Source organism: Ipomoea triloba, chromosome 5 (genome assembly GCF_003576645.1).
Source record: "Ipomoea triloba cultivar NCNSP0323 chromosome 5, ASM357664v1".
In the NCBI taxonomy this organism is placed as follows: domain Eukaryota; kingdom Viridiplantae; phylum Streptophyta; class Magnoliopsida; order Solanales; family Convolvulaceae; genus Ipomoea; species Ipomoea triloba.
Window position 1 is genome coordinate 29058317 of NC_044920.1, and position 8215 is coordinate 29066531.

The following is an 8215-nucleotide window of genomic DNA, read 5'->3' on the forward strand; positions in this document are numbered from 1 at the left end:
ATAAATATAAGGAAGTTTAATACGGAGTATAAGTTTAGTCTAATAATATATAATCATGACGCACATACAACACGGCATTGATGATTATCTACGAATGATCTAGAGCAAAGTGTAAATCATGACGCATATATACAACGTACACGGCATTGAGCTAAGTCTCTCGGACTCTTCCCCTTAATTTAATCTCAATGAAATACGCGCTCAAGTCAACCCTTAACCACAAAAGATAGTTCGTGATGGGAAATTTAATCCCAACTCAAATATCACTCTACACTCTCTTATAAAGCGATACGCCTACTGTGATGACTTGTAGACATTACGAGCAAATACCAATTTTGGTCCCACGACTATTAGCAAAATGACAATTTTGGTCCACATGTTTCATTTCTACCAATTTTGGTCCCACGACTATTGTTTAGTATCAATTTTGGTCCCACAACTACTGTTTTAGTGCCAAAATTCATCGCGCCGGTCACCCATCTGTTTAAAACGTGCCGAAATCTAAAATTTTTGAAGGTATTTTGATCCTTTTCAACTCAATATCCCAATTTGAGCATGAATAAAGAGATTTAAGCCCTAAGATCGATCACAATTCACAATTCTCCTCCTCAAATTAAGGTAAAATGAGGAGGAAAACTGCAAATTTTGATCAATTTTAGGACTTAAATCCATTTATTCATACTCAAATTAAGATATTAAGTTAAAAATGATGAAAATACGCTTAACAATTTTAGATATTTGCACGTTTTAAACGGATGGGTGACCGGCGCGATAAATTTTGGCACTAAAACAATAGTCGTGGATGAAAATTGGTACTAAAACAATAGTCGTGGGACCAAAATTGGTAGAAATGAAACATGTGGACCAAAATTGTCATTTTGCTAATAGTCGTGGGATCAAAATTGGTATTTGCTCTGGTAAGATACTTTTGAGTCCATATGAAAAAAAAAATAATAAATAAATAAGAAGAAGAAGTTATAGCTGCATATATGCGGTAAGAATTGAAGGAGGAGGTTGCAGAACTTACAATCCGAGCTAAAATGTTCAACACCATGCATGGATCAATTATATTCCCAACTGAGAGAGTGCGGATGCGAGCTTAATGCATCGATCTCTTCTGCATTTCCTTGTACGGAAATCAGTTGTTGTTTCCGTGGATTATATTAATTGCGTCCCTATCACCATAAACAGAATTGAAGCTGCACTGCACGATCCAAGAAACCAATAGGCGTCGTCAATGTTGTTATATACGGAGTATATAGTTTGCTGCGCGCCATTCTAAACCATCCATTTCTAGCTGCAGCTCTGATGTTCTAGCAATAGCAATAGCCGTCAATATATATATAAGCATGATCAAATAATAACTTGGTTATTCTTTAAAAAATTAACTGATTTTAGCCGGGTGAAACTCGATTCCTGTCTTTCTTCTTAAATTAAACTCTACTCATGTGAGCAATTAAGCTACCTATACGAAAGAATGTGTCCATACTTTCTACGAGGAGAGTGAGTTCTCATCTCTATATAGGTCTAGATCAGGTGCGAAGGAGCTCCCAAGTGAAAAATGCACATAAATCTCAGTCATGGATTTAGTCCAGATCAACTGCTCTTTAAAATAAATTCTACATACATTTCTAATTTACAAAATTGTGCACTTAAAGGTCAAAATTGTACACTCAAAGACACAAAATGCAATTGAAACAATTATGATATCAAAAGGTTAATAGATTTTTCGCAAAAGATCTCATTCTAACCCATTCCATATATACGCACTATATGAGATTATGAGCTATAATATTGAAATAATAAATATTTTCCAGAACGCGTTTTTATGTCGGAATTCTTGACCGGGCATCCATGGCAGCAACCAATGACGTAGTATAGTGTATAGTGAAAAGATGAATCGGACCATTTCATACTTAAATTAACAAAAGTAGATCCGAAAATCAAAGTCTACAACCTAAGATTAAAATAATTAAGCACGTCATTATGTTGATATGCTGCAATAAATTAAAGTACATACATGGTAATTGAGTAATGTTCCACTGAGTTTATAAATTAAATCATGTGCATTCAAACGTCATTTATGTCTGCATGCAGCATGTGATCACGTTCTCATAACTTTTAATTAGCGGCAAGAAAGGAGTAATTGATCGATGGAAGGCTGCATGATTCTTGTACCGTTTGTTATGAATTTTCTTAATTAAATTCGTCACATAGAATTTTTTTATTATCATTTATTTATCATGTTTAGTTTGCATGCTATTATATAATAGTAAATTCATTCAATACACACTTTCAAGTAGTGAGTGACGATAAGTTTTCCTCGTAATCGAAAAAATAACTTATAATGAGTTAAAAGCTTGTTAATTAGAATGATGTTTCTCGTATTAAGTCAACTTTAATTTCTTAATAACCAAGTACTATATGAATTAATTGGCCTAACACATGCACTATATATCAACTTATAAAAAAGCATTACATTTCAACTAAAAAATATTATATGTGAGACGTGAGACGATCTTATATAAGACTTACTCTTTTGTTTATTATATTTATTGATGCCCTAATTTTTTTTCAACTAGATCAAGGAGAGAAAAACACGATGATGTTTTGATTTTTTTTTTCAAGTTTACTACTCACGAACTCGCCACTCGCTGATATGGCAAGTTTTAATTGGTTTGTTTTTCTTCTTTTTCCTTTTTATTTTATATTTTAACCAATTAAAACTTGTCACATCAGAAAGTGTCAAGTTTGTGAGTTATAATTGTAGAGGCACTATATATACATATATATAAACACATGAAATTTGTTCAAAAAGTTTAATATGTTTGATTGGAAATAGTATTAATTGTTAACTTAAAGACTAAAGGTTCAAATCTTGAGCTATAAAAAAAATCAATATTTTAACATATACATTATTTTAAAAAACATTAAACAATTATTAATTAAGTAGATTTCCAAAGCTTGTAACCTAGACAAAAACAGAATGCCTGACCCGACATGTTTTTGGCTTAGCCTATGTAGGTCGGCCGACTAGATCATATCGTTTTGACACTTCAATTCTATTCTTCTCAATTTTTTTTTAATGTATTATGTTTAACTCATAGTTTTAGTATAAATTATTATTAATCAATTTAAGAACAATTACCTATAAGTTATATATGTAAAGTTTATATAAGTTATGTAAGACATCGGATGTACAGTCCACTATCTCCATTGTGCCCATAAATTCTTATATATGTAAAATTTTAATATAAAGCTTAAATTATTTAAGTTAAGTCTTATACAATAAAGAAATAACAAGTACATAAAAAAAAGTATATTCATTAATGAATTGAAGACTTGACTGATAACAAACTGATAAAATGTAAGAGACTTGATTAATAAAAAAATTAGTTGATATATATAAGGTTTAGTTGTAGTGAGAACAGGTCTTCATATAATAAACAATGCATATGTTCACAAAAAAAAACTACAAATTAAAGTACATTTGATGATACATAGATGTACATCTAAGATCTACTACTCTAAAAATGCATGTATGTAGTAATATTTAAAGTTATATTCAAGATGATTTCAATATTATATATATCAATGGGTGGACTTTATAATTTTTCTCAGTGCACTTTTCTTGTTTTAAAGTTTTTATATTTATCAAATTGTCGCTACATTTGTCTGCTTGATAGTCTACCAATAACTAACACTGTTGCATTCAATATCTAAAAAAGAAAGAGCAAATACCAATTTTGGTCCCACGACTATTAGCAAAATGACAATTCTAGTCCACATGTTTAATTCATACCAATTTTGGTCCCACGACTATTGTTTTTTCTATCAATTTTCATTCATGACTATTATTTTAGTGCCAAAATTCATCGCGCTGATCATCCATCCGCTAAAAACATGTAAAAATTTAAAATTGTTAAGGGTATTTTCGTCATTTTCAACGTAAAATATCCAATTGGAGCATGAAAAAATGGATTTAAGTCATAAGATCGATCAAAATTTGTAGTTTTCCTCTTCATTTTACCTTAATTTGAGGAGAAGAATTGTGAATTATGATCGATCTTAAGGCTTAAATCTATTTATTCATGCTCAAATTGGGATATTGAGTTGAAAAGGACAAAAATACCTTTAAAATTTTTAGATTTTGGCACGTTTTAAACGAATGGGTGACCAACGCGATGAATTTTGGCACTAAAACAGTAGTCGTGGACCAAAATTGGTACTAAAACAATAGTAGTGAGACCAAAATTGGTAGAAATTAAACATGTGGACCAAAATTGTCATTTTGCTAATAGTCGTGTGACCAAAATTGGTATTTGCTCTAAAAAGAATGTATTCGATCAATGCAACAAACTTGAGTGAAATCTTTTTAGATTTTGAATACACAATTAATTATCAATCAATGCAAATTTGTATAGTACACGATTGAAGTGTAGGGTTTCCTTTTTCTATTTGTTTTTTTTCGTACCGACTGTTTTTTGAAGAAAAGTAAGTTATGCATGCATGCATGGAATTCAACACCGAGACGGCAAGTTTTCTTAATTGCAGCAAATTTTGACTCAATACCTCAATCAGTGGACAAAATTGTGTTCAAAGGATAGACAACGTACATGCATAGAATTGAATTCAATAATGCGTGGGCGTTCAAAATAAGGATACACTGAATGGGAGAGGAAAAAAAATGGAAAGAATAAGAAAAATACCCCAAAAAAAAAAAAAAAAAAGTTAAAGCTGCATATATGCGGTAAGAATTGAAGGAGGATGTTGCAGAACTTACAATGCAATCTTATTAGAATTTTCATGCATTCCCAATTGAGAGAGTATAGATGCGAGCTTTATGCATAGATCTCTTCTGCATTTCCTTCTACGGAAATCTGTTGTTTCCGTAGATTATATTATTGCTTCCCTTTCACCATAAACAGATCAGGAGCTGCACTGCACGTTCCAAGAAAGCAATGCAATAGGATTATAATATATATAGTTTGCTGCGCGCCGTTCTAAACCATCCATGTCTAGCTGCAGCGCAGCTCTGAGGAGGTTTGGCCTGGCAGGGTTGTGTGTGTATGTATCTCTCTGTGTGTGTCTATATATATATATAGGGTGCCAAAAATCCTTTCTTCAACATTAAATGTGGTATATATAATGGTGTATGTCGGGGGACAGGTGTTGGTCTTCCGGCATAGGTGCCACGTGGAGGCCAGGCACAAGCCCAGTGTCCTTAGCCCAAGTGCTTGGTGGCTATGGGCCACGAGAGGAGAGGCGTTCCAAGGCAAGTTGTTCGGGCCGACCAGCCCTGAGTGGTTCCTGCGAGCCTTGCCCTGCAGGTTCCATAGGAAAGGCGGTCGGGAGGCGGAAGGTCGGATAGTCCGGTTGACGCGTCGCTCAGTTAGTACGCAACACAGAGATCGATCGTCATACAATCGCGACACCCAAGCAATAAATCCCTATCAATGAAGTTCTCACGTGCACCCATGATTTTCACATGAACGCAAACACACACACACGCGCGCGCACACACACACACACACATATATATATATTGGACACGCTTAAATGAGAACGGTTTTCTGGGAGAAACATCAGAACCACTCACAATCATCCACGTGTCCAGATTCAATGAATTAGATGTAATTTAAAAAAAATGTTGTGGTGACATTTTCATAAATAACTCAAACTTTGGTGCAAGTAAGATGTGTTACAAGTGCAAGTAACTAGTGCAAGTTTGCAAGTAAAAAATGCAAGAAAAATCACTTACAAATGCAACTATTTTTTCTTACAAGTGCAAGTAATTTCCCTTGGTAACATTCGTGCACCTAATAATAAAGTCTTTCACATAGGTGCACTTAATGATAATTTCTGATGCAACTAATGATAATGTTAAGTGCACATAATATTGATGCTCAATGTACATTTTACTTGCACTTAGGTGCACTATATGAAACTGTTACTTACATTTTTAACACAGCTTGCACTTCGATGTTCAATTATTTACGAAAATGTCACCACATTTTTTTTAAAATTCAGTGTTTCTGATCTAATCTGTTAGATTTGGGCACTTGGACGACTGTGAGTTGTTCTTAGTTCTCTCTTGGACTACCCGCTCCCAATATATATATATATATATATATATATATAACTCAATGATGACTAAAAATATAAATTTTCATTAAATAAATCTTATTCTTATTTATTACAAAGTATTCACCCAAGTCTTGCGATTAGTGATTATTATTGATTTTCTTTTAGAACTTATAGTAAGATAATATATATTTCAAACTTAAATAAAAGTTTATTATAAATTATGGTTAAATTTATTATTCTTAACAAATGAAATAAGGCAAAATTTACGGTTTAAAAAATAAAAATACCATTATAATTTAGTAATCAAAGTAGAATAAAATATTTTAAAAGAAATTTCCACATTAAAGTTGTACAAATTTGCCACGTCTAGAAACTAAAACCTAGCTTATTTGCTTTGCCAAACCCATCTAGAATCATTTCAACCAATCAATTGCTGTGAATCAAACGTACAAGTAACTTTGAATTAATTGGAGTAATAAAGGGTTTTTGTACTCAAAGTCTTTTGGGAATCTTAATTCCTTCAATATTTCACATGTGTTCTACTTAGTGCAAGTTTGTAACGCGTTGTGTATGAAATGACATCACGATTTTAACTTTTTATTTAAGTAGTACAAGTGCATCAATGAAAAGCTAAAGTCATGACAATTTCATACGCAACGCGTTACAGACTTGCACTACGTAAAACACATGTGAAACAGTGAAGGAATTAAGATTCCCAAAAGACTTTGACTACAAAAATCCCTTTATTACTCCCCACCCCCACTCCACACCCCACCCAAAAAAAAAAAAAATCTCTTGCATATTGCATATGACATCATTCAATTTGTATATTATAATAATGCAAAAAAAAATTAAAATTAAAATGAGACTTTGTTATTATGTGTATACATGGAACAAAAATTTCTTAATTCAATGTCAAGAGATAAGGTTTGAGGAATTTTTTTAAGAAACAAAAAACTATTGAAACACGTCTCTAAAGAAAACGAATTAAAATGAAGAATATGTTTGTGGTGTGATTTATAAGTTAAGAAAAATGGACTAGGACTAGGTCTATGTCTAGGTCTTTCTAAATTAAGGATGAAAAGGACAAATATAAGTGTACTAGTATAGGATAAAATTAGTTGTTGTTCAATTGTTAAATTACATGCATTTATATATAATATAAAGAAATGATAAAGACATTAATAATAACTTAATTGATAACTCTAAATGTTCAATCTTTACCATATTTGAATAATATATAAATTAACAAAAAGTATAAAACTTAACTGATAAGGCCATATGTATTGCTGCAAGCCTGCAATTGCTACACTTGCAAGATGGTGTGTCAAATATTTGTAATTCTATTGCTAAAATTGCAAAGCAACTTTTATATTATTATTATTATTATTATTATTATTATTATTATTATTATTATTATTATTATTATTATTATTATTATTATTATTATTATTATATAATTAAAATAAATTATTAAATAACTTTAATAATATCTATTTACTTTAAATTTATAATTTATATTTTATATTTAATTTAAATAAATAATTTATATTTTTAATTTGTTGATAAAATTAAAAATAATATTTATTGTACTTCAATATATCTATGGCTTAAAATATACAAGGCTAATTGATTCGCGATGAGGAATATATTCGAAATCATGTAAAGAATTTTTTTTTGAATAATTACGTAATACAAATTATTTTATTTTAAGTTTTGTAAAATAATTTGAAAAAATGTGAAAATTTAATTATTTTTAAATATTTTAAATTTATATATGGTGCAAATATCATATAGCTATTCATAATATATATATATATATATATATATAAAGCAATTTTATTTTCAATTAACAAATTAAACAAACTATATTTTTTTTTTGAAAGAAACAAACTATGTTTAGGCGGAGATAAAATTGAATTGGGTTGATTTCTACCTTGTTTTTTGTTTTTTTTTTTTTTAAGTACATCAGAAACCCTCGTAGGAGAGCATTATCTAAATCTTAAAAAAGGCATGCCATGAGCGTTGGCAAATTATGCTGTGGACCCAGGTCCACCTTGCAAGGTGGACCTGGGTCCAAAATTACGTCGTTTTTGTCTTTTTTTTTTTTTTTTTTTTTTTTTAAATT

At 30.7% G+C, this 8215-nt stretch overlaps 1 protein-coding gene and 1 long non-coding RNA gene across 5 annotated transcripts in view; one reads left to right on the forward strand and one right to left on the reverse strand.

The window, feature by feature from the left end:
• Window positions 1–4993, reverse strand: part of LOC116019416 (probable acyl-activating enzyme 1, peroxisomal) — an 18134-nt gene extending 13141 nt beyond the window's left edge. For 2 of the 4 annotated variants that reach the window (XR_004098711.1, XM_031259602.1), the window contains exons 1-2: window positions 4784–4993; window positions 1028–1313 (exon numbers count right to left, since the gene is read on the reverse strand). The gene's annotated coding sequence lies outside the window, so the exon portion shown is untranslated. The remainder of the gene's footprint in view (window positions 1–1027; window positions 1314–4783) is intronic. The other 2 variants (XM_031259601.1, XM_031259600.1) reach the window with 2 other exon arrangements.
• LOC116019417 lies at window positions 4925–5691 on the forward strand. The gene is made up of 2 exons (XR_004098712.1): window positions 4925–5067; window positions 5170–5691. It is a non-coding gene; the product is annotated as an uncharacterized LOC116019417 (long non-coding RNA).
• The last annotated feature ends 2524 nt before the right edge of the window (window positions 5692–8215 follow it).